We start from the raw sequence: 27,627 nt of genomic DNA, 5'->3' as shown, positions 1-27,627 counted from the left end.
GTAAGGTAACAGTAGGAGCAGGTAGATAGTTGAGCTTCCTCCCTCCAGGAAAGTAATCCCAGAAGGGTCTGTAGAAAGCTGCTTGTTCACTGGAACTGTCCTTGGCAGGGAGAAGGAGACTGCTAAAGCAGCCTAGGAAAAGAGAGATTCCAGGGAAGAAACTCTGAGGGTCAGTGCTTTGGCAGGAGCTGGGCCTCTAGGGAGAAAGCCCTGGGGTGGGGTCAGGGCTTTGTAACAGTGAGGAAGAATTCTACAGCGGCTGGGAGAGGGGTGAGAGAGTTTTAGTTCCTCTTACTTTCTGAATGTGGGCACTGTTACCCTGGAAGAGGTGGGACTCTTAGTGTGACCTGCCTGAAGAGCCAAGTTTGTTGCACAAACCACTGAAATCTGGAGGAGAGGGTGAGGGAAAGTTGGGTCTTGCCATGAGAAGGTGCTCCAGGGTGGTGAGTCTGAGGTACATACGCAAAGTTCTTTAGTGTTTCCACTGTATTTTATCAACCTTGGTAACAGTATTAGTTGTAGTAAGTAAGTTAGCACCAGTGTCATCAAACTGCTCATAGAGGCCATGGGTAATTATAAGAATTGATTCAGCAGCAATGCTAGATATGATAACTGGTTCAGACAAAACAGGTTTTCTGTCTGCTAGTCTAACTGCCTCCAATGCAATGCCAGCAAAAGGAGAAAATATTGGGGACTGCAGCATAAGGGACAATCTCGTTGTGCTAGACCTATTTAGTACTGTAAGAATATCTGTGACTGCTTTTTTCTAAGGGTGCCCAATCTCTATTTTTCTGTTTGTACTTCGTTGGTGGCGGGTTTTTTGTTTTTTTTTTAATCTTGACATACAAACTAGTGCCTGCATAATCCTAGGAGAGCAGTGATTACAAATATTACATAATAAGAAAGGATGCTTTGGATGCATCAACTAAATTTAGAGCCAATTAAATAGCTGCAGAAATATAAACATTATTTACAGCTAACAAATGAGTCAGACAGCAAACCCCATACTGGAAAGGCAGGGCCGGCTCCAGGCAGCAGCTGAGCAAGCTCATGCTTGGGGCGGCAGATTCTACGGGGCAGCATTCCGACCAAACCTAGGGCGGCACGGCCATTTTTTTTGTTCTCTGCTCCGGCCACCCTGTAGGGGGCGGAGACGCGGAGGAGGGGAGCGCCCTGCAGCAAACTCTGCAGGGCAGCCCGCGTCCTTCCCTCCTCACCGACCGGAGCGGCGCGGAGCCCTCCTGGCAGGTGTCGTGGCAGTCGCAGCTGCGTGGCGAGTGCCCCGCTGAAGCCCTGGCTGCCCCCCTTCTCTCTCTCTCTCTCCCCCCAATAGACTGGGCACACACTCTGCAGCACAGGGAGTCCCCCTGGCTCCGGCCACCCTGTAGGGTTTTTTGTTTTGTTTTTTCCCCTGCTTTGCTGGCTGTGCCATTGTCTCCCCACCCCCTTGCTTTGCCGCTCCAGCCGCGCCGTTTTTGTTTTGTTTCCCCCCCACCCCGACCCCACTTTGCTGCTCCAGCCGCACCGTGGTTTTTTGGGTTTTTTTCCCCTGCTTTGTCCCCCCCCTTTTTTTTTGGCTTGGGGGCGGCAAAAAAGCCTGAGCTGGCCCTGTAAAGGGTCCAAAAGATAACAGCAGCCAGAGGCCAAATGAAAGTTCCAGCCTGAGCTCCCTGAAGTTGCTTCCATCAGAGAGAGGGCAATTGTGCTGGTAGGCAGGTAATGGATTAATGTGGAAAGTCTCACTGCACCCTGAAATAGTGCTGACTTGTGGTGTCATTTCCATGTTGTCTAACAAAACATTTACAGGTCCTGGTTTTCCCAGGATTGCCCCTTTTATATGAGAGCTGTCCTGAGAAATCTGCAAGGGTGCTCAGTACATGGGGACAGCTGTCCAGTTTTGTGGTCTCAAGATCCTCCCAGATGTCCTGGTTTTTGTGTACCTCAGTGGTGGCAATCCTATCTTCCAGAGCCCTTCAGCAGTGCTGGAACAATTTTCATAGTGGGGGTGATGAAGGCAGAAACCGTATATTTGGGTTGTTGTTACTACTTCATGCCACAGGGCAGGGCAGCACCCCCAGTTCTAGCACCTATGGAACCCTCTATCTTAACAAGACTCCTATGTAGAGTGAGGGGTGTAGAATTGGCTATGCTGGCTTTGCAAAACCCCCAAATTCCCCTGCAGTAGTGCCTCTAGGAAGGTTTTTCTGCCTGCTGTACACAGTAGGTAGAACTGAGATCAAGGATTGAGCAGTTGATAAACAGTGAATGTGACAGACAGGAAAGATAATGAAACGGAGGTAAGTGTTGTTTGGGATTTTGTTAAATGAGTTGAATGAGAAGTTTGTTTTTTCATTATTCCATGTTCCTTGCTGCTCTGTTTATTTAAAAAAAACCCACACCTTAATATGTAGTAGGCATCTTTCATTATTTATCAAATCTGTTTGAACCTTAGAAATCATCCCTTCTCTACCATATTTTCCAATTAGAACATATATTCTTCCAATTGTTTAGGGAATTTCAGTGAAAACACCGTATCCTACTACTTGGCAAATTTGGAGTCACAGCAATTCAGGCTTACCCAGGGGTTCCTGGAAGAGATGCTGCCCAGGAGAAGGTGAACCTAAACCTATGGGTCCAGGTATGAAATCCTATGCACAGGAATGTTTTATTACACTTTTAGGTTTGTATGTTTTTCTGTGATCGTGGTAAAGTTTTCTCTGAGCGAGGGAGTTTGGCTGTGAGTTGTGGGCTTTTGTGCTGGATTTCTTCACCAGCTTACAGCCTTGTTTAGAGAAAACACAATAGAAGTCTTGTGTTACAGATTTTAAAAACAAGCTAATCAACTGTTTTTCCCTATCTTGAAAAGAAGAATATTTTGTATGTATGAATTATCATTTGCTCACTGATCATGTGTTGGTCTCCAGATTCACAATGTTGTACTGAAAACATATGAGAAAGAAGAGACTGCAGAAACATTCTCCATTATGTAGGTTACTATTTGAAGAGAGGATAACTCTGATATAAAATGTGATTAAATTAATGATAGATCTTACATGATTAAACTTTTTTTAATAATCACAGCAGTGGCATGTTATTCTTTGTATCACAGGGAGATAATGTGAACATGTACCTGCAGGCAGACATAATTTGTCACTTCCAGTTAACTCTGTTTTGTAAAGAAAAAAATTGCATCCAGTAACCATTAGGGTGTAGAAAAAATAGTTTCCTTCAAAGTGAACTGTAAGAAAACTAGTAGCCTGAGCTCATTGGCACCCAAAAAACCTTTGCATTTTGAACCCTACTGCTGCAGTGAATATTTATGAATTAATGGGAAGCCTGAGGTAGTCTTCATGGAAACTCTTTCAAATGATGCTATTTGATTTTAAACTAAGTTGTGTAGTGGTGAGCAGACAAATAGGAGAGCAATACCATGAGCCAGTAAACATTCTGTGCACTTGTTGAAATGTTTTATAAATTCTGGCTTGTACTGATAGGATAGCTCAAAGGAAGGCTTCTGCATGAGGAGCTGGTCCTCAGATATGTGTGAGGGTGAGATTTCACGTGTAGCTCTAGGCTGAACTGTGAGACTTGAGCAGATCTTTAACTTGGTGCCCTTCCAAATATGGGGAAAATGTAAAAAGTGGTGTCCCTTGGATGGGGGGGGGTGAGGGGGGATGTGCTCCTATGCCAAGCAGCAGCCCTGCACTGTGCTCAAATCTACATTCCTTGTGTGCCTGAAACTCCCATTAAAGCCAGTAAGAGTTTTGGGTGGCAAGGAATACAGGAAAGTTCAATGTCCAGATTTTCCAAGAGGAAAAACGTTAGTCTTAAAATAGTCAGAATTAAAAATGTAGCAAGCAGACAAGATGTGAGCAATTATTGATCACATTATGACAATTGATCTATTTTGGGGGCTCTTTCTTGCCAGATAGTAATAGAGATTTGTAAGCTAAGTGCCTTGCTGAGTCTGACTGCTGGACTGTTACCATTCTTAGAGACTGAACTAAGATCCTGATCTAAAGCCTACTGATGTCATCTGAAAGATTCTCACTGCCTTGGGCCAGAGGGGCTGGGTGGCATGACTGATATAATGTGTTTTGGTAACCCCTTGGTTTCCAGGGCCAAGAAATATGGGGTTACATCCTAGTTCCATTCAAGTTAATGGGAGTCTTGCAACTTACTTCAGTGGAGCCAGGATTTCACCTGTGGCCTCTTGTACTTGAGCAGATAAATGTACTTTATGTGTGTAAGCAGAGTCAGGATGGGCTCTGCCCTGACATCTGGTGGTGAATTGTGGGGAGTGTGGAAGGGAATTTCAGGTATTTGCATTGGCACACCCACCCCGCCTGGCATGGCCCGCGGCAGCCTGGGATGGTTGTTTTGACAGCTCTGGGATCCCCAGTTTCTTTGTTGTTGGGGCGGGAGGAGTGGAGTTTTGTCGCCCTGGTTGTGTGGATGAAGAACTGTGGGACTGCTTTGTGACAGAGATGTCTCAATCAGATGGGTGGCGCTTGCTAGACAAGGGACATGGGTGCCAAAACCCAGTGAATGGAGAGAGATTGGGGACTGGTGTGTGTACCTGATGGTATGGGCCCCTTTTGAGGGCCTGGAACACCAATTGCACATCCTCCCCTCTCCACTGTTGAAGAGCAGAGCTAATTTTGAATCCATTAGGAGTCCATCTAGAGGCTGCTGAGCTGAATTCATGTTGGGCCAATGGTGCATCAGCACCTGGGCTCCCCTACTACAAGCTGAAATCACTAAGAGCTGAAATCACTAAAAGAGCTAAGCTTACTGAGCTGAGATCACTGAGTGCTGTGTTAACTAGTGGGGGAGCCTGAAGATCTATCGCTAAGCGCCTCGCAGAGCGGAGCAGTTTGCAGCACGTTGGAGCAGCCCATGGAACAGTGAGCGGAGTGGAGCGGCTCGCAGGGGCGGCTGGAGGAGCGGCACAGCTAGTGGAGTGGAGTGGAGCTGGTCGTGGTGAAGGCTGCAGCAGAACTCCATGGAGAGGCGGAGCAGTTGGCCCCTGGCCCATGTAAAGTGCCCCTTAACACCCTGTGTGCGCCCCCCCATTTCCACCCAGGCTGGGTGGGGAGGGGGAGAAACTCTGCAGATAAACTTTTGAACTCTGGGGTGGCACTGACCAGAAACAGAGACTTTTGGGTTGTTGGACTTTGGTGTGATTGGACTTAAGACCCTAAGGGGGAAAGGACACTGCCAAACGTACTTGGAGGTGGGTTTTTTGCTTATGGTTTGTGTTATAATTCTGTTTGTGGTGTTTCTCCAACGTGATGCCGCATTGTTTCCCTCCTTTATTAAAAGGATTTTGCTACACTCAGACTCCATGCTTGCAAGTGGGGAAGTATTGCCTCCTAGAGGCGCCCGGTGGGGGGGGGTATGTAATTGTCCCAGGTCACTGGGTGAGGGCTCGAGCTGGTTTTGCATTGTCTTATTGAAACAGAACCCCTGGATGCTGAACCCGGCCCTTGTTGCTGCCAACTCAGAGAGGCAGAAGGGTTACATGTGATTATACAATTTAACTATGCAACATGAAAATATTGTTTTCACATTTGGGGGTGGATACTTGGGTGCAGTGTGGCTGCTTTGTGTCCCACTGCTGGAAGATTCTGACTGTAAAACTGGCCTTGCCAGCCCCAGGTGACTCACTTGAGTGCAAAAGGGCTCCTCCGGTATGGTAGGGCTAGCACAGAGGCTCCTATACCACCTTCCCTGCTGATGATGGGAGAGGGGTTTAGACAGAGGAAAGAAGGTGGTCAGGACATCACTACACTCAGCTGGTCCCTAGTTGTGGTGTCAGGCCTCTGGGTTCTGAGCAGCAGGAATGATACCATAGGAACAGCCATGGACACTGTGACCCTGGGATGGGAAGAATGAAAAGATGAGCCCTTTTTCCCCATGCCCCAACCTGCTCTGTTGGACTTCAAAATCATTGTGTGGGGGGAAGTGCAATTCAGATAATTAATCTCATACTACTACTTTAATGGGAAACACAATAATCACACAATATCTGACTGTTCCTAATGACAACTGCTAATTGCATCATTTTCATTGGAAAATAACTAAAAAATTAGCTATCCTCATGTTGCTCTTCTGTCAAAATACTGTAAATTCCATGTGCTGGCTTACTTGAAGGATTAGTTCTTGAACAAATGCGCTGCCTACAAAACATCACACTTCTGTCAACCTTAATTATGCAAATACCTTGTCTGACACCACATACTGTGAAACCCACCACTGCATTAACAGTGGGTGAGAATTACTGTACAATCAACAGTCTCTATTTCTTTCTTTTTCTTTTCTTTTTTAAGATGAGTCAGGAGAGGTACTGAATTTGCAGTTCTTAACACTGAGATCTGTCTAGTCCAGGGGTTCCCAAACTTTAACAACCTGTGAACCCCTTTCACCAAAACGTTAAGTCTCACGAACTCCCTCCTAAAAATGAATATTTCCAGGGATTTTATCCTTTACCTGAGTATAAATTATAAGTGGTGATTGTGGAAATATAAAATTGTTTTTATGACATGCTTATTACACACTATTTATTTATCATTACAGTATTTTTATTACATTATGAAAATGGCAACACTCTTCCAAGATCTCACTTTCGTAGCTTGTATCAAGGCTCCTCTGTTTCATCAAGGAGTATCAGATGTGAAACAGCATGAAGGTATTTAAGAAGCCAACTCAAAGAATTCCTCCTACACAAGCATTCAGGTCTTGAGCAGTCCAGCCAAACAACGCATGTTACAACAAAGCTTAAACTTGTTCTTCATAATTTTAAAAACAATACTAGCTGCTTATTTAATTTTAAAAACAGCAAAAAAAATCCACCTCCCTTTCCATTTCTTATAAGGAGTCTTGAAGTTTATATCTCCTCAGTGTAATAGATATGCTTGCTTTGATCTGCTTAGCTCTTGGAAATCCAGGGGCTCTGGGCTGCTGGCCCCGTGCTGCCTGGGGTCCCTAGGGACAGCTCTTACTGCCATTAGGGAATTTTTTCCCAAGAACCCCCTATAAGATTTCACGAACCCCAGTTTGGGAACCACTGGTCTAGTCCAAAGCAGGCAGCAGCAGTACAAGTTTCCCAGCAATTCACAACTAGTACAGCTCATGTACATGTGCCAGAACTTTTCCTGCCCAACTCTTTAGCTGCCATGTTGGCCTACCAAGCTGAACAACTGTGTGTATATCTTTTCAGCTCTCCCATACTGCCTCAGCTGGCGATAACAGGAACAGAGGATTGTGTTTTCCAAGACTCTCCTCTTCCCTCCAAATATTAATTTGGAATTTTATGATAAATCAAGGAATCCATCAGTCCCACAGGGCAAAGTGCCCATTTTTCAAGATGGGGACTGCTTGGTGCTGAAGAATATTGTTCTCTAGCTGTACTAATTTCATGCTGAAGCAGCAAAGAATCCTGTGGCACCTTATAGACTAACAGACGTTTTGCAGCATGAGCTTTCGTGGGTGAATAGTGGGTATTCACCCACGAAAGCTCATGCTGCAAAACGTCTGATAGTCTATAAGGTGCCACAGGATTCTTTGCTGCTTCTACAGAACCAGACTAACACGGCTACCCCTCTGATACTTAATTTCATGCTGAATCACCTAGAAGGTAAATAACCTCCAAATGACCAATATACCTTTCTGCTTTCTTTGTGTATGGAGATTGCCTCACCAATACAGCACCTGTCTGCCCATATGTAAGCATCAGTTTCTGTGGACAAGGGAATTGCTATAAGTTTGTAGATACTGACTAATATGGACTGCTGCCACTGGCTCACCTCTTCAGTGTGGGCATGTGTCATAACCATAAAGGGAAGGGTAATAACCCTCTTGTATGCAATACTATAAAATCCTTCCTGACCAGAGGCACCAAAATCCTTTACCTGTAAAGGGTTAAGAAGCTCAGGTAACGTGGCTGACACCTGACCCAAAGGACCAATAAGGGGACAAGATAATTTCAAATCTTGGAGGGGAGGCTTTTGTTTGTGCTCTTTGTTTTGGTGGTGGTCACTCTTGGGACTAAGAGGGACCGGACATCAATCCATGTTCTCCAAATCTTTCTGAACAAGTCTCTCATATTTCAAACTTGTAAGTAACAGCCAGGCAAGGCGTGTTAGTTTATCTTTGTTTTCTCAACTTGTGAATGTTCCCTTTGCTAAAGGGAGGTTTATCCCTGTTTTGTTGTAACTTTGAAACTAAGGCTAGAGGGGGTTCCTCTGGGCTCTTTGAATCTGATTACCCTGTAAAGTTATTTTCCATCCTGATTTTACAGAGATGATTTTTACATTTTCTTTTAAATAAAATCCTTTTAAGAACCTGACTGATTTTTCCATTGTCCAAAGACCCAGGGGTTTGGGTCTTTGATCGCTTTGTAGCCAATTGGTTAGGATATTATTCTCAAGCATCCCCAGGAAAGGGGGTGTAAGGGCTTGGGGGGATATTTTGGGGGAAGAGGAACTCCAAGTGGTCCTTTCCCTGTTTCTTGTTAAATCACTTGGTGGTAGCAGCGTACCAGGTTTTAACCTAAGCTGGTAGAAATAAGCTTAGGGGGCTTTCATGTGGCTCCCCGCATCTCCACCCTAGAGTTCAGAGTGGGGAAGGAACCCTGACAGCATGTCTGTGGTGGGTGCAGTTATACTGGAAACAGGCCTAACACTTTTAAGTCATACTGCATTATGTGATTTCCATGCTGAATGTTTCTGAGGTTTTTAAAGGCGGGATTAGAACAAGAGATATCTTCTCAAATGCAACCATAAGGATGTTAATTAACACAGCATGCAGCAATCATTTTGGAAGATTATGAACAAAATTTTAAACTTGCTCAGCGTAGCTTGAGTTGGCTTACCATGCCTCCCCTCCCCTGTTGATTTTCTTAGTTTCAGGAGGAGACATCAGTCCCCTATTTCCACCCACACACACACACATACAGCACAATTTAAAGGGAACAAAATTTGTTAGCAATCAACTACCTAAGCAACTAACCCAATGAACACAGCATATGACTGTACATTTTAAGGCTTGTTTATACTGGGAGTCTGTTGTCCCTGGATAACTCTGTGCTATTTGCCATCATCCACCCTGAAAATGTGTGCTCTGGGAACCTGATGCAGAGGTCAGAAAAGGAGTCAGTCTGTAATTGTTTGTTTGGATGCTGTGGAGAAACTGGCGAAGACTTCAGTTTGATGTTCTGAAGGTTGTAGTGCCCAGGGTCTCTGGCTATAAGTCAGAGATGGTGCATTTAATAGTTTCTTTCTTGGCAGTAGACATATGTCTGTTCCATTTTCCTTCCTTCCTTAGCTTGCCCCTCCTTCCCTCCTCAGATTCTCCTGCATGTCATTCTGTGTCTCTCTCCTTCTGCATACACCCTGTGCACCATGAAAGCAATTATCCTTTTATTTTCCTTGCTCAGCAGCTGGTGCAGTTTGTCATGCAACACTTCTTCCCATGATTTCACTTTCCAGAGAGTCATCAATGATGCTTTCTACAGGGTTTTCATGTTTGTGACACTAGATGGATGCCTACTCTTTAGATGGTGGGAGGAAAGCTGTTCCAGGTTTTCATTCATCCTGCAAGTCATTGTCTCCTGATCTGTGGACAGTAGATAAGGAAACTGACACTTGGGCAAATGTGCAGAGATGCAAGCAAAAATGGATAGCTCTGCTATGCTGCAACTTGGTCTGATACTTTGCCCTAGAAAATCTTTGTCCTTGTCCTTCATACTTTCAAGGTATTTTTATTCTACATTCAGTGGAGACCACACCACATGGGAGTTATATTTTGCATGTTAACCTGGCACACGCTTTTCACTTCCAGTGTTCTTCATGTTAAATAGGGGCTCTGACAAAAACAAAGAATTATATTGCAGGTGAATCAGAGTAACTGAGTGTTATAAGCGGGTCCACTGCAGATATCTCCCTGATGAATATTAGACTGTATTTACAGCTTGTCACTCCAAATTAGATCCATCTGCTTTGAATCTGTTTATGCTCCCATTTAAGGGGGCTTAATGAGGTGTTTTTTTGTTGGCATTCTCCCAATGGCAGAAGAAAGGGAAAGGTCTGAAGAGGAGTCAGGAGCCTGGGACTGACCAGGCAGGCCAGTAAGGGAGTCAAGATCCCAGTGGGCCCATCCTCCATATAAGCTGGGGCTGCCGGGGCAGAGTAGAACAGAGCTAAGGAGCATGCAGCAGGCCAGAGCTGAGTGTGGGATAGAAAGCAACTGGCCAGAACCAGAGAGACCAGAGCTGGAGGTAGAACAGTAGCCCAGAGCTAGGAGACCAGCCACGCCGGTGGCAAGCCAGAACTGAGCTACAGTAGGAAACAGTGGAGCCACAGCTGGGATAGCAGAAGCCAGTCATACAATGAGTAAAACCAGAGCTGAGCGTGGTGAGCATTTGGGGAGAACGAGGCAGGCAGAGAGGGGGTCCAACAGAAGATGTCACCAGACAAAATGGCATTGAAGGCCAGATTGGAGGGCAGGGAGATGCGAACCTGATGGGAGGGCTGATACTGGGGAGAAGGTTCCCACCACCTAGAGCCTGAGACTGCATAGCCACCACAAGAGCAGGTGTCTTAGCTGTGGTATCACTGCAGCGCACCCAGGTCCTGGGAAGAAAGCCTGGGATATGCAGACTGAATTTTCTTGAGTCCCAAAGCCCATTGTTTAATGTCCCCATGCTGCTCATGTGGGGTTCCTGGATCTTCTAACTTTCAGTTTTTCCCTTTAATTGTTTATAGTTCCTGTTTAATAAATTGTATATCGTTTAAACTCAGTGTAGTGGTCACTGGGTCAGGGAAGTGGCCAGTAAGGAGAGAATAGCCTGGACTGGGACCATCCTAGCCACCGGACTGTATCATAGTTATGAGGACTCTGCCACATGAGTGAGTGGAAGAGGAGTCCTCAAGGTCAGGGAGGCATCTGTATAATAAAGGGTATTGGGGTGGGGACTCAGATCCTTATGCCATCTGATCCCACTGGAATAATATAGGAGCCAGGAAAGTTCCCCACAATAGTGGTCCCATTCTCCTGCTTTCACACAGCTGGGACCAATGGCAAAAGATCCTTTCTGCTAAGTTTGGTAGATATGCTAGTGACACGGGTGCCTGGCTTGCAGTGGTGAGAGCCCAAGAGCCTGGGCTTCAGATTGGTCTCACGTTCTTCACTTCAAGCAAATAACTAGCACAAAGGTTCAGTTGCCCAGTTGGGATGGACACTGAAATGTTTTCTATGGATAGCTATAGCAAGTGCTAGAAAACGTAAACCAGCCCACTATTCCCTGGTTGGCTTAGGGCCAGAATTGCTCTCTGGAAAGGCAAAAAAGGGTGATTAGAGTTACACATGGTGCAATGCATTCTGGGATCCATTCTTGCAGACAGTGTTCCTAGTTGTTGAGCACACTAAATATGCCAAAACACCCTACTTTATAACCATGCTATAGCCATGTGTGGATGTGAACCTTACTAGGAGGGTGCTCTGACATTAGGGTGACCAGACATCCCAATTTTATCGGGACTGTCCCAATATTTGCTTGTTTGTCCCACGTCCCGACTGATGTTCGGTCGGGACACTGGACAAACAAGCAATTTTGCCCTCTGCTCTGGCGCACAGGCAGAGCCCGGAGGGGATCTCGCCACCCCTGCCCCCAGCCCTGCCCCCTCCTTCCCCCATTGGATCCCTCCCCAACTCCCCGCCCTGGCCCCACCTCTTCCCCAAGCACGTGGCATTCCTCCTCCCTCCAGGTTTGCGCACGCGCCATGGCTGGGGCTGGGAGCACAGTGCGGAGGCTGCTCCAGCCCTGCAGCCCATGGGGCAGCGTGGTGGGGCCGGGGGTAGTGTGGAGCAGGCAGGGCCCGGGCGGAGACACGCATGGGCAGGGCCGGCTTCAGGCACCAGCTGAGCAAGCTTGTGCTTGGGGCGGCAGATTCTACGAAGCGGCATTCTGACCAAACCTAGGGCGGCACGGCCGTTTTTGTTGTTGTTTGTTGTTTGCTGCTCTGGCCGCCCTGTAGGGGGTGTAGGCGCAGAGGAGGGGAGCGCCCTGCAGCAAACTCAGCAGGGCAGCCCGCGTCCTTCCCTCCCCACCAACCGGAGCGGCGCAGAGCCCTCCTGGCAGGTGGTACGGCAGTCGCGGCCGCATGGCGAGCGCCCCACTGAAGCCCTGGCTGCCCCATCTTCTCCCTCTCCCTCCACATTAGACTGGGCACGCACTCTGCAACACAGGGAGTCCCCCTGCACCCTGGCTCCGGCCGCCCTGTAGGGTTTTTTGTTTTGTTTTTTCCCCTGCTTTGTCTGCCGTGCTGTTGTTCCCCCCCCCCCCCGCTTTGCCGCTCCAGCCGCACCATTTTTGTTTTGTCTCCCCCCCCCCCCGCTTTGCCGCTCCAGCCACGCCGTTTTTGTTTTGTTCCCCCTGACCCCACTTTGCTGCTCCGGCCACGCTGCAGGGTTTTTGGTTTTTTGTTTTTTTTCCCTGCTTTGCCACTCCAGCCGTGCTGTTTTTTGTTTTGTTCGCGCCCCCCCCCCCTTGCTTTGCCGCTCCGGCGTGCACCCCCCCCCCTTTTTTTTGCTTGGGGCGGAAAAAAAGCCAGAGCTGGCCCTGCGCGTGGGGCTCCTGCCAGGACACGCTCCTGCTGGGAGAGGCCGGGCCTGGCTGCCTGGTTCACCCCCTGCCTGGGCGGGGCAGAGTGGAGCAGCCTCTGCTGTGGGGCCGGTGCGACGAAGCCCGGGAGTGGCTGGGCCGGGAGCTGCAGGAGGGGCCCGGAGCCCAGCTCGGCTGCACAGCTCGGAGCCGAGGCTGGGCCTGGGAGCGAGGGGATGGGGGAGCTGGGGGTGTATCGGGGATCGGAGCCGAGAGTTGGGTGGAGATGGGGCTGTGCCACTGGTGGCGGGGGGCACCCCCCCCCCGGCATCCCGATATTTCATGTTTGTCATCTGGTCACCCTATCTGACATGTTTACAGAGCTGATGAAAACCTATAGCCTAGGGAACCTGCAGTGAAAGGGTATTTCGGACTCCATTGATTGCTGCAGATAAGGGAATTGCTTTTGTGACACCACTTTATTAATACTTCCCTTAAAAAACCCTCTTAGCTGTACATTCTCCCCATTCTATAGAGGAGCAGGGTAAGGAAGAGGGGGAAAGTGGGAATTCTTAAATTAGAATGACCTAAAGTTCTGCTTTCATTGCCAAGACTTATCAACTTTGTAACAAACACATCCATATCATCTTCATTGAGAGGGATCTCTTGTCTCTTCCAAGCAAATTATGCACATTCAATGTGGCATGTACAGTTAGACAACTGAAATGTCATTCTGGGTTCTGTGTGCTACTCCTTTAAGTGTAGAGAAGTCTCTGCCTACTGCAAGTGTTGTTATGAGGCAGCCACCCTCTTGTATTTCAGTTGAGATGTTGAATATTGAAGAGTGAGTCATGGTCTCTTATGGAGGCTTTGTTTGATATTTATTTTTCTTGTTTGCAGGCTTTCTTAGTCTGAAAAAAAAAAAGCCATCCAGGCTGAAAAATGCATGTTTCTCTTTAAACATATCACTCTCAGCCAATAGAATCACCTTTTAAACAATTCTAGCCAGACTTTTCATGGTCCTCTCCATCTCAGCTCCTAAATGCTTTAGTATGGAACTCACAACTTGTGTTGTCCTGATATCACCCTTGTTTATTTCCATACAGCCAGTTGCCTTTTCTGTTTTTTTAACTTATTCTTAAATGGCTTTTCTTTAAAACTTCCAATCTTGCATAAATACATAGCAACATTTTCTTGACTGTTCCAGTCCTTTGTTATATTGACCTGCCGCAAAATGCTCATTGCATTGTAGTGAAAGTGTTCTGTTTCCCCAGCTCACCTCTACAGGAGGAGACAGGAGAATTATTACTCGATGTAATTTTCTGTCACACAGCATTTCTCAAGAGTTACTTGTATACTTCATTCCTCAAATACATTTTTGTCTTTCTTCCTGCAAACTCATTTATGCTGTGACCCCATAATGATCCTCTAATTCCTCATGAAAACATTTGAAAATGTTTTGATGTGGAGACTGTTCTGCTGATATACCATATGTATTATGTGTGTCTTCTGGTGGATTTTCATTACTAGCTTGGGTTTTCATTCACTTGCTTGAAAATAGAATCTTTGCCTCAGTCAGTATAAATCACTCCATTGAAGTGATATCAGCTGAATGTCTGACCCTTTATTGTAGATTAGTTCATCTCTCCCAATGTTGATGGTTTCTTTTTTAAATGATAGTTGCACACTCAATTTAGATGGTTAGATTTTTGAGGCAAAGACCCTCCATTGTTTTGTGTTTGCCCAGTGCCTAGCACAATAGGGCCCTGATCTGCAGCTGAGAACAGTGTTACTGATACTATAATATAAATAATGGTGCAGAAAATGATTACTTCAGATAGTGGAGTCGCAGCAGACTCAGCATATTCATGTAAATGTTCCTTAGAACCTTGTATTTTAATTGTGTAGATTTTCTTCAAAAGCTGATCACATTTGCCCGTTAAATGTTGACATGTGGATTTTTTTTATTTTTTTTTACCATGCAGTGGTGTCTGAGACCTACTGTTTTCCACCCTATGCTTAGACCAAGAAATAACAGTGGAAAGTTTCTGTTGTCAAATGTTGACTTTTAAGGTTGACAACTCTTTTGCTAATTGATATGCTGTCTAGACCCCAGAATTGCATCTGCAAAACCAGCTTACAGCTACATAGCATGTCTCTCAAAGTTTCCCATCAGGTGACAGCAACTTTCATCAAGCCCTACGTCCTTCACTGCCATATGTATGTGGGGTTTTTTGACATTCCATGGTGCAATCCAAACCACTGAGGGGCTGTCACTCATGCCCTGCAACCTGGGTCCCGCATAATACTTGGGCCACTCACAAACACCCTGCCAGCATGCAGGTCACACCCTGTGTGTAGATACAGCCCTGGCCCGGCAACTATGACCCCAACAGCCACACTCTCGCTTCCAGCAGCCTTGGTTACGGTTTGCAGCATGACCCCCCACCCTCCGCCCAACACATGTCCAGTCCCAAATTTGCCCCCCCCCCCAAAATCTGTTCTGCACTGTCCTGCTCTCTCCTGGACAGTTCAGGTTTACTAGATTGGCTACATCTCTAAGAGGATCAGTACACAACAGTTTGCCACCCTAAATCAAATTACCTACATAGTTCACAACACAAGGTTGGTTTTGATTGGTTTTATTCTTTGTTTGCTTAACTACAAGGAGAGAGGTTTTTAAGTGAGTACAAGTGTAAGATATTGAAGTCAGGAATGGTTACAAGAAAAATAAAGATAAGTATTTAGACTTAGTTCAAGGTGAAGTCCCTTGCAACATGTACCTAGTAACAGTGCTGACCAAATTCTCAAGCCAGGATCTGCTCCCAAAAACCAAAAAGCTATTTCTTTTGTTGTCAGGGTTTTTGTTTTTATTTTTAAAAAGAGAGAGAGAGATTAATAGGGAAAGAGACCTTGGGATGTTTTCCCCCCCTCACTTTATAGGCCAGTCCCCCTCCTGAAATGCATTTTCCTTAGGGTTAGCCCCAAATAAAGTTCATTCCTGCTGTGATGTTGGAGTCATGGAATCTTGTGGTGAAAAGAGGTTCCCATGCTGCTGTTTGCTATGATGCAGATCTGCTTGTTCCTGCCCTCTTCCTTGCCAAAGAATGGCCACTTGGTAGAGGATGGCCCATCAACTTTGACACCTGGTTAGAGCATTGGCTTGTCCTTTGTCTTTTGAGAAACTGATTTACCCTCTTCCCCAGGCTTGTCTGGTAAATACACTTCAGTCACGATTTAAGCTTCTGTTAATAACCTTACATATAATGTTGCTTCACGCATATTGACCATGAGTTATTAGTTTTTCAAATGATACCTCATGAGGCATGTTTTGTACAAAGATGATTACGATAGAGTGTGGGTGTGAATACGGGGGTGCATTCTGTCACAGTTTTCTCTTCTTGGATTGCCTTCTGTGTATACTCTGCGGCAGTACTGAATACCACCTATCATCCAACGGGCTCAGAGGTACTCTGCTATAGTTCCTGTAGTGATTATATCCAGCTAAGCTGAAAATTGTTAGAGCAGTTACATGAAGTCATTTAAGGACTGCTGAACAGGTAGCACCTTTGCTATAGGCTTAGACTCATGAGCTCTAATTCGTCTCTGAGCCTCCAGGCAACAGAGGTTGAGGAGTAAGCCATCATTTTAACTAAATTGCAGTTTTGAAAGCTCTGGTAATCATAAAATAATGGTTCCTGAAAATATATTCCAATCTAGAGTTGCTCTTTTCCCCCCACTCCTGTGCCTATCCCCCAAGTAAATTTACAAACCACTGGGGACCAGGAGTATTGGCTTTAGGACCAGATTGCAAGCCCCTGACTCAGATTCTACTGAAGCCAATGAAACTTTGTGAGTAATTGCTCACCAATATGAGTAAACGGCTTATAGTAAAGACCTTAGTAATCAAAGACTGATGATTGTAGAAATGGCTGGCAAAAAAGGAAAAGCTTTTAAAACATCCATATCTGATGAAGGTGTGTGGCACCTGTAAAGATGACAAAATCAAACATGAATTTGGAAAAAAATTCCCCTATTAAAAACTTTCTTGGGATTTTTAGTAAGAATGAGAAAAAAGGAGGGACTTAAGATTGGAAATGCTCAGTTTGAGTTGGCCAATTTGAAACAAAAAGTAGCATAATTCTCTGAAAGAGTATTTGGATGAATAAAATGGATCAAATTCTACTGTTCCGCAGATCCAAACCCCATTAACTTCACTTGGTTTGCACCAAAATGTGAGAGCAGAATTAAGCCCTGCATGTGTGTATTGTATTTACCTAGCGATATAAAATATAGACAAAACCCATTGTTTTATATCCAAGGGACCTAAAAATCCATCAAAAATAATTTCCAAGCCTCTGACAAATCTTGAAAAAGCTGTGCCTTTTCCCCCAAAATACAGAAAAGCAAAGAATCTTCATAGAGAGTGATTCAAATTACTAACCCGTTCAGCTGACTTCTATAATAAGTAAATATGGTGCGAGGGGCGGGGGGGAATCAATATGTAATAATGCAGCAGAATACAAGCTGACTGAGTGAGAAGCAGCATGAATTCATAAGGGACAGGTCACATCAGGTACAATCAATAGCCTTCTCCAAAGTGCTAGATGAAGAAAGCAGTCACTTATCTAGATTTAGTAAGACTTTCAATATAGAACTTGGTAGAAAACCCAGAGGGAGGCAGACTACTTGATCATTATGCTCCAAGTTTGAATTCTTCAAACTTTGCTTGTTGAAAAGCAAACACTTTGTGTATAGGGAAGCATCAGAGTGAAGCTGAAACAATGTTTTTTTGACTATAACACAGGGCAGGCCTGAAGATTCTCCATTCCTGGCACAGCCCAGATAAAGGCCAGCTAGGATTAGGTCGTATTCTACCCCCTGTGTGGTATTTTACTGTTCTCAAAAAAGGTGCTGAATTTAATGCACATTGTTGATCACTGATGGGTAAATGCTCAGGATGATATTTTTCATAGCGCTAACAATGCCACGTAATACCTGCACTCAGTCATTCAAGGTGTCAGTTAAAGCACTCACCTTTCTCTGTTATCTGAAGCTCTGAGGTTCTTTTGTATTGCAGAGGAGCTGCACAAAAAGAAAGGAGATGCTCTGGCTCCCCTCCTTTCATGTGGTCTCCAGGAACAGCCTTGGACTAGAAGTTTCCAAGGCAAAAAGTGCAGGGGATGAAGGAGGGAAAGAGTTGTGTGAGCCAGGGGGGAAGGGAGAGGCACAAGGTAGCTGCTTCTGTGGACAGGACATTGTTACCTGACCTGAGGTTTCTACAAGAAGGTGAAGTTTTTCCCCGTGTATTATTTGTTGCTACCCCTACTTGAGTAAACGGGACTTGCATACATTCTGCAAATATACAAATGACACAAAGAACATCCAGATTCTGTGTCAGACTTCTGCTCCAAACCAGAAACTGACCTGTCAGACTTCAAATTTAGCTAGTGCTTGGCAAAGGGGCAACAGTACATTTAGCCGAGTGCCTTGCACTAAAGTTACCAGTCCTGACTACTGCTTGTGTAAGTTGGGGAGCGTCTGTACCGTAATCCTGTTGTGACCTTAGGCACCCCTGTATTCGCAGCCTACACACTATTGCATTGATTTTTGTACAAAATATGCCTTGTGAGGTATCACTTGAAAACTTAACACACTAGTCAGTGATATGTAACAGTGCTGCATGTGAAATCATGGATACTCTCTAATATCGGGCTTTAAAGTCTGTGACTAAAGGGTGTTTAAACCAGGCCTGTCAGGGCGAGTTGATAAACAGGTTTTCTCCATACCAAGGGAAGAGACCAAGCCCTCAAATCAGGTGTGGCCCGAATTCAGTGGGCTTTTCATTTGTATCAGAAGTTGCAGCAGGAAGAAATTTTTTGCATAGCAGCAGCACAAGCAGGAGAGGAACCAGCAGGGAGCCTTATCTTCCAGACCTCGTGACTCATTTACTCGTCATTAACTGTATCTGGCGGTACCCTACAGAACAATACCTTTCAAACTTCGCTGGACCATAAAGACAAAGCAACTGAGCACTTTGGGCTTTGTGGGAGATCCTGACCAAGGGGGTGATCAGACGTCTTGCAGGAAGGAGGTGTGGTAAGACTCTTACCTTGAACCAAGACTGTAGTTTTATTAAATCTTAGCCACCATAAAGCATTTTTCAATTTGGTTTGTAACCATTTCTGACTTTATCCTTTGTACTTGAACTCACTTAAAACCCCATCTCTTTGTTAATAAACTTGTTACTTTAAACAAATCCTGTGCTGTGCTTGAATCAAAGTGATTGTTAACTCCAAGTAAACCAACAAGCTGCTGTGTTTTTGTCTCTGTAAGGGAGCAACAGACCTTATTGCTTCTCCAAATGTTCCAGGAAAAGGCTGGGTATTTTGGGGCAGACGGCTTTGGGGAAATTTAGGACTGCGGGGGTGTCGGGATCACTTGGCTAGTCGTCACTGAGGCTGATGGAGACCAGAGTGTGGCTGAGGTGTAACAAGCAGGCTGCTGGAGTTGGAGTTGCTGAACTAAGGCTGCTTAACACACAGACACTCTCCATGCATGCTTGTTTGCTGGCTGGGTGCATTCAGAGAGGAACCTACAGCAGCAGAGCATTTTAAGGCACTCAGGGTTACAGGACAACCAATGACACAACCTTTCATTGGTCTGGGTATCACCCCAAAATGTGACATCTGTCAGCACTCAAAGACTATGTTCCTCAAAATAGGGCTAACGTGGGACTTAAGTGTCCTTGCGGTGACTTTCTGGATAGAGATGAATTTTGATCTGTCAGTACTGAACCTCTGCAGCTTCAGCTGAATACAATATTGTTCTGTCCTATACTGTTGGGTCGTGCAGAATTAAACTGAAGCCGTGTTTTACCCTCAAAGATGCTTGTGGTGGAGGAAGTAAAATATAAAATTTTGCAGTAATCCAGCTTTATCAATGACTTATCAATTCATGTAACATATCAAGATATATTGCCATTCTTTCATGATGACCTTGTTATAATTTGCTTTTTTCTATTAAAGTCCATTATTAGCATTAGCAACCTCACAAAAATAGCTTTTGTGAGAATTTATCTGAATGAACATTTTAATTTTGGGGAACTTTTTTTTCTTGACCTTGAGATAGATAGTTAGATAAGTGATGAATAGACATAAATATTGTCAACCCTTGTGATTTCCCTCCAATCTCTTCCCTCCCCCAAGAATGACATGATTTTGGCTGGTGCTGGAGCCAGTCTTGGGATGACTGGAGAAGTTCTAGCTTCTGAGTGAATTTGAGCCCTCCGATTGGCTGCTGCCTCCTGGGGCACAATAACAAATCTAGACCAGCTACAGGCAGAGCTCTCCCCCCTCCCCCTGCCCAAGATGACCTGAAGTCAATCTCAAGGAGGGAGCTAAAGAGCCCAGCAGCCCACGGTGGCTCTGCCCCCTCTTCCCATTCTGTGAACAAAGACGATGGGAAGTGCCACTACTCTTCACCCCTCCCTGCAGCACCTGGCCTGGGAAGGGGCAGAGGTGGGTGAAGAGGCTCTGAAGCTACCCCCCAAGTTTGGAATGGGGCGAGGGGATACCAAAGCAGACCCCCCCCAGTCCTGAGAGAGGAGGCTGAAGAACACCAGGAGGAGCGGAGGTGAGACTGGGGGGTGCTATACTGATGGGGGTGGGGGTGAGGGATGACTGAGCTGAGGGGAGGATGGGGGATGGAATTAATTGCTGGGCAGGAAATGGGCAGATGTGAGGATGTGAGTTCCTTACCCAGTACAGTTTGGAGAGTGGGCAACAGTAATGTGTGTCTCTCACACACTGCAGATGGGTGGGTGAGGTCAAAAATCAAGACAGACCAGACAAAACAAACACCCCAATATAATTTTTTTTTAAATCTCATGATTATTTGGGGTCTGACTCATGAGCCATTCATTCCAGAGATATTTTAAAGTAATCAACTTGTCCTTATTCCTGAAATAGAAACCAAGACCTATTGGCAATCTATGTTTGAAGGCAATGATGCTACTGAGAATGTTTCCTGGTTGAACCACAGGTTCTTGGCAAGAATTTAGGCAATGACATTTGTTGCCCTACAACATTAATTGCTTGTGCCTTTTCTCTGGACCCCCGATTACATTGTAGGGATTAGTGAGTGGATAAGGACTGGAAATAACACTAAAACTTGAATTTGCTTAGGTACCTGAAGAGACCTGTAATTCTTCCAGTATAATTGGTGCACAGCTGAGCTTTTACAATCCTAAAATATCTGATGTAGAAGTAGTCATTCTGTGGGCCTCTTTCCCTGCCTCTCCCCACTTTCCCAACACAGATGTGAATGACTTTGTCTATATCACCTTAACATGAACTAGGTGCTCTAAATGCCAGTTGGAGGACTGATATTGTAGCAGGCTGACTAATGGATAAAGCCCTAGTGCTTCCTTTTGTGTACCTGTGTGCATGTTAGTTGTAATGATGGCCATTATTTTAACTTGAATAATGTTCTTAGGAGACATTGGTGTAATGATCCATCATTCTCAAGGAGTTAATAAAGACGTCTTCCAATGACTAATGTCTATGAAGGATACTGCTATTCAAAAATCCTTTAGCAGATTTCAGCTAGATTTTTTCTTGAGTGATTTAATTTAGTTGAAAACATTTATGCTTTGCTGTCTCAATGATTAACACAAGTGAAAGTGATGTATAAAATAACTCGGGGCCAAAATTTTCAAAAACAGGATCTTAACTTTAGACATGCCAAGGTGGGATTTTCAAAAGCACTTAAGTGACATAGCCCAAGTTCCACTGAAGGCTATGGGAGCTGCTGGAGCTCAGCAACTCTGAAAATCAGGCCACTTATTTAGGTGGGAAATATGGACTTAGGATCCTAACTCTAGGCACCCCTCTATTCTGGTTAGGACTATCGCTGTTACATGACTGTATAGTGCCCACCACAATGGGGACATGGCTTCTAGGTTTTAATACGAATCATATAATAAATATTGAAAATCTTGGCTCTAGTATATCATAAAGCAACTAGTACATGGTTGGAAAGAGATAAATATAAATAACATTTTGCTGTATGAGCAAACACCTATATAAATATACAAATATTAATGAATAATAAACAAGTTGTTTCATGCTGTAAATTTAATTATGCCAAGACTTAATGGCCATCAGCTCTTCTATACACTGAATGAGGACTTCATGGTGAAAAGAGGGATAGAGTTTAAGATCCCTGGCACTAAACATCCTCTACCAGCATGTCCTATCTCTTGAACTTGAGGAATCTTCTTTAGCTGCATCATTGTTAGGGTTAATGTCCAATGTGGGTCAGTTACTGGCAGTGATGAGCTGCCAAAATATTAACAAGCGGTTCCCTACTCCTCACCCCATGAGGGGGTCGTGCTCCCCCACCCCCCGGGACTCCTGCCCCATCCACCCCCCCCTTCCCTGTCCCCTAACTGCCCCCTGCCGCCCCAGCCAACCCCTCCTCTTATTCCTGATGGCCCTCCGGGACCCCTGCCCCATCCAACCACTCCTTCTCTCTGTCCCAACTGCCCCTGGAACCCCTGCCCCTGACTGCCTTCCACCACCCCATCCAACTCCTGGTCCTTCCTGACTGCCCCCCCCAGGACCCTTGCCCCCCTTCAATTCCCCTGCCCTCGGACCGCCCCGAGTCCCGCGGCGAGTCCACCCCCCCCGCCCTCTATCCAACACCCCCTCCCTGTTCTCTGCCCCCCTTACCGCACTGCCTGGAGATGGAGGCTGCGACACCCAGAGTCGGGGCTGGGAGCCGCGGGCACCAGGCCGGAGTTGGGGGCCAGGCCAGAGCTGCTGGCCAGCCCGAAATTCGGGGCCGGCCTGCAGTCGGGACCGGGGACCAATCCAGAGGTGGGGCCCGGAGTCAGGGGCCAGCCCAGAACCACTGGCCAGGCCAGAGTCGGGGGCCGGGGGCCAGCCTGGGGCCGCGCTGCCCAGCCGGGGTCGGGGGCCAACCTGGGGCCGCGCCGCCCAGCCGCGGCCGGAGACGCGCGGTGCCTAGAGCCCTCCTCATGCCCCCCACTCCAGCTCACCTGCAGGAAGCTGCTGCTTCCTTCTCAGCCCTCCCAGGCTTCCCGCGCTAACAGCTGATTGGCGGGAAGCCCAGAGGGGGAGCCTTCAGAGGCAGAGGCAGAGCTGGAGCCAGGTGAGCTGCGGCCGGGGGCAGGGCAGGGAGCTGCTGGCGCTTTTGTTAAATTTAAAAGCCCTTTACAACCGGTTCTAAAAGGGTTTCTAAATTTAACAACCGGTTCCCGCCAACCGGTGGGAACCAGCTCCAGCTCACCACTGGTTACTGGTAAGAAATGTAGCACTTAGAGTTCTGTTGTTCCATCTTGTAGGGTGAGCAGTGACACACTTTCATATTAGCTAGCAGGGTAAACTGAGGTAAATCAAAGGTGATTTAAACCACCAACTGGTGAGCATTGGTTTAAATTATCTATTTCAATCAACTTTCCCATTTGTACTTCACTTATTTGCTAAAGAAAGGTGCATGCTCGTTGGTTGGTTGATGTAGCAATATGCCTTAATGGTTATACAATTAAATAGAGCCTTTCCACTAGATTAGGTATATCTTTTTGCCATCTAGGAGAACACACTATACATTATTATATAACATAATATTTTCAGATTTTTAATTGTACATCTTTAATATGTTAGAAAATGTGTCAGCAAAAGTGATGACACCCAAAAGTCAATATAATAAAAATTGCAATTTTGTGTTCACACTTGCTCCCGCTGTCAGCAGATCACATCCACAGTGGGGGCACCATCATAAACAGTGTGAGCAATGTACTGTGGGTACCTGTCGCTAGGTGTTGTGGGACAACCAAGCGGATTGTGGCACATCTTGGGATAGTGCTAAATATCCCGTGATGCATTGCTTTCTGTCCCAGCACTTCATGGGCTTCCAGCTTTCTCTCATGGCATTATTTCAATGGCCCTTCTTTGCTGTGCACTACAGCATCTTGGTCAGAAGGGCTGGATCCTGCAGTGCTCTCCTATGCTCTGTTAACTGTCATGAAGATGTCGCGGATGGCAGTGCAGTTAATTGTGAAGTTCCTTACTTAAGATGACTAGCAGACGACATTCACAGAGCAGTGCATAGGGTAAACCGTCACTTTTGGGCTCATGAAACAAGCACTGAATGGTGGGATTGTATCATCATGCAGGTGTAGGATGATGAGCAGTGGCTACAGAACTTTTGCATGCAGAAAGCCACCTTCTTGGAACTGTGTGCAGAGCTCACTCAGCACTGCAGCGCAAGAACACCTGAATAAGCCGCCCTCTCGGTAGAGAAGCATGTGGCAATTGCTGTGTGGAAGCTGGCAACTCCAGACTGCTACTAGTTGGTTGTGAATCAATTTGGAGTGGGGAAGTTGACCATTGGGGCTACGTTAATGCAAGTGTTCAGAGAAATAAATCACATCCTGTTACGAAGGAATATAACTCTGGGAAATGTGCATGAAATAGTGGACAGCTTTGCAGAAATGGGTTTTCCTAACTGTGGAGGGGCAATAGATGGCGCACACATTCCAATTTTGACACCAGACCACCTTGTGATGGAGTACATCAATAGGAGGGGGTACTTCTCCATGATGATGCAGATGCTTGTGGATCACCATGGGCTTTTCAGTGACATCAATGCAGAGTGGTCTGGGAAGGTGCATGATGCATGCATCTTCAAGAAAACCAGCCTGTACAGAAAGTTGCAAGCAGGGACTTTCTTTCCTAACCAGAAGATTACAGTGGGGGAATGTTGAAATGCCCATAGTGATCCCTGGGGACCTTGTATACCCCTTACAACCGTGGTTCATGAAACCTTACATGGGACAGCCATAAGGAGTGGTTCAACAGGCTCAGTAGGTGCTGGATGACAGCTGAATGTGCCTTTGACAGATTAAAGGTGCTCTGGCGATGCCTTTATGGTAGGTTGGCTCTCACTGAGGATACTATTCCTATGGTCATAGCTGCATGCTGTACGTTGCATAACCTCTGTGAAGCTAAGGGTGAAAGGTTTGTTCAGGGGTGGAGTTCTGAGGCAGACCACTTGGCTGCTGATTTTGAGCAGCCAGATACCAGGGCTGTTAGAGGAGCCCAGAGGGAAAGCTATTTGTATCAGGGAGGCTTTGACGCAGCACTTTGACAATGACTACCAGTAACATAGCTCTCTCTCTGAGTTGCTTCAATATTACATTGCATGTAGTTTTCCTAGGGGACAATGGTGATATTCCCATGATAAAGTGATTAAAATGCCTGTGCATGTACTGGCAGTGCCTGCAATCTCACCTTGTAGGAAAAAAAATAAAGTTTGCTTTTATTACACAAGAAACAGCACACATCCTTGGTGGGAAAGGAGGAACCAGGGGAGGGCAGACTTTCACAGCTGTGTGTAGGTCTAGCTATCATTGTGAAAGTTGTCTGAGGGGGTGGAGTGAAGGGGAAACCGAGAAGTCGAAAGGAATGTGTGGGTGGAGTTTGGGGGGGCCTGGAAGAGTTCTCAATGTGCTTCAGTGGAGGTCGAGCACTAATCTGTTCAGGACTTCAGCGTTTGCTTCTCCGTTACTTTAATCATCTGCTCAATAGTGTCCTTAACAAATATGTGGTTCTTTTCTGTCCTGGCAGTCATAGAATCCTAGAATATCAGGGTTGGAAGGGACCTCAGGAGGTCATCTAGTCCACCGTCCTGCTCAAAGCAGGACCACTCCCCAGACAGATTTTTGCCCCAGATCCCTAAATGGCCCCCTCAAGGATTGAACTCACAACCCTGGGTTTAGCAGGTCAATGCTCAAACCACTGAGCTATCCCTCTGGAAACTGACCAGAACAAGTGTGCTGCCTCATGGTCACAGGAGTACATTCTGATTTTTGGTAAATCTCTGGTGTGAGGCCAATAAAACCGTGGACTTTTGTAAGAGTACCAGGAACAACCATACAGACTAGCAAATAACAAAGAAGCTGGCAGCTTTGCAAATTTACCAGACTGGTAACCAGTGCAAGGAGTGGATTAAGTATCTCAGGAGTGAGTGCTGGAAAACAAGGGACAGAACTGCACCTCTGGTAACTCGTTCCCATCATTCCCGTTTTTTGAAGAGTTTGACTGGGTGCTGGGCACTGCATCCAGCACAGAGCCAACCATGGTGCATAATGACCTGGTCAGCATGGGAGCCAGCAGCAGGTGCCACGTGAGGACCATGAAGTCACTCTGTTGCTGAAATCGGTCCCAGAGCAGGCTTTGGAACAGGAGCAGCAGCCACACATTCTGGGCTCATACTCTAAAAAGCTGTTTAATTCTTCCCCTAACCCGCCCCCCCTGCGCCAGGAACAGCCTGGTGTGGAGCCTGCAGCAGACATGGAAGGGATAGATGCTGCCCCTAAGCCTGGTAAGTTTCTGACTCCATTTCATGTTTGTTAATGCAGTAATGGGAAGGATTTCCACTCTATTAAAGTTATGAGAAGGCCTGTCTAGTGGCGTGTATCCACTAATGGTGGATTGTACCCTAGCATCTTGGCCTTCCCCCTCCACACGGAGTTCAAAATGGTGACTGGGAAATGCAAACAGTAAAGAACACCTTTAAAGTGTATTTTTACTGGACAGGCACAGAGGTGTGCCAGGGCCATTCCTGCTTCTTAAAAATAATAACCTTGCATTACCATGCGTGAGAGTACTCTGCTCTGTAACCACTCAACGGTCTATTGAGCTGCCTGGAAATGGTGAACTCTGTGGGGGGGAAGAGAGGGAAATGTGTTCCATTTACTAATCTAGTCCATTTGAGCTAGTGGTAGTTTATGCAGTGACAAAATAATTTGTCCCAAATATGACTGAGCTTGGAAATTTTGTCAAAAAGTGCCGGGAAAGGGAGAGGGGAGAACTGTGTATTTGCGTGCAGTGATAACAGGGTAAGCCATGTGGAAGCTAAAGCAGCATCCTGTTGATTCTCTCCCTTTTCAAACCCAAGTAATTTTTAAAAATGCAAAGCCACTTTTTTGATTTTTAGAAAATTTTAGCTTACCATTGTGTCTGCACTTCTTTCGCTGTGATTAACCAGGCTGTATCCAGAGAACTTCTGTGGTCTGAAGCTCATGCTATACTTCTCATGCTATACTGAAGCTCAGTTTATAAAAAAAATCATTTTATATACTTGAAATTCCACAAGAATATTTTTCTGTATTCCTGCTCTGAGCCTTCTGTGTCTTGTCCTATTCCAGGCCCCTCAACCTGCAGTGGCTGCAGTACTTCTGCAGCTCACCCAAATGGCACCAGAAGCCTGGTGCAATGGACCATTCATGGACCATTCCAAGAGGAAACATTTCCGTGATGAACTTTATGGTTGAGGTTCTGGATAGGGCCAACAAACAGGTTCAATACCAAAGATAGAGGGACTTGAGGCTAGAGGGAAGGTATGACAAGAGGAAAGGCTCAGCCTGTGCAGCTTGAGGACAAGGTTTCAATGCAAGATCAGGCACTTCACAGTTCCTGGAACAGGAATGGCAGCTAAGGGAGGACGATGACAGAGCTCAGCAGAAAGAACTGTGTAAGTGGCGCATATCACTAATGAGTGCAAGAGTAGCAGATCCTTCTGCATCACCCCCACCACAGCCTGGGTCCCCTGTGCACTACCCTGTGCTGCAATCCAGAAGCAGCTTGCAAAGACTCCATAGACCTCATGAGTGGCTGGAGAGGGCAACCATGCTCCATGCAACTATCCATATTGATCCTCTTCCCTGTGGATGCCTCTAGCCACCTCCCACCCAGTGCCAAGTGCATAGCAAACAAAGAAAGAAAAGAATGTGTGGCCAGGTGATTTGTCATGGTAGGGGGTTTCCGTCTTGTACATGGTTTCATTGTTTGCACTTGTTCTTCATGCACTTTAAAAAAAAATTCTGTAAGCTTCTGTTTTTGTTTTTTATGGTGTGGCATCTGGTCTTCCTGGGAATGAGTGAATATTGTACTTTTCTAATATACATTTATAAATAAAGGTTTTTATTTCATCAA

At 45.9% G+C, this 27,627-nt stretch overlaps 1 long non-coding RNA gene across 2 annotated transcripts; it reads left to right on the top strand.

Annotated features, from left to right (window-relative positions):
- LOC120402205 lies at positions 1-27,627 on the top strand. Of its 2 annotated transcripts, none has more exons than XR_005597061.1 (3): positions 1-454; positions 2,512-2,638; positions 26,841-27,627. It is a non-coding gene; the product is annotated as an uncharacterized LOC120402205 (long non-coding RNA). The 2 variants fall into 2 exon arrangements; XR_005597062.1 differs by lacking the exon at positions 26,841-27,627 and adding an exon at positions 2,925-2,970.

Source organism: Mauremys reevesii, linkage group 3, assembly GCF_016161935.1.
Source record: "Mauremys reevesii isolate NIE-2019 linkage group 3, ASM1616193v1, whole genome shotgun sequence".
In the NCBI taxonomy this organism is placed as follows: Eukaryota; Metazoa; Chordata; order Testudines; family Geoemydidae; genus Mauremys; species Mauremys reevesii.
The sequence above is the reverse complement of the archived record's forward strand: the minus strand, read 5'-3'. Positions and strand labels throughout refer to the sequence as shown.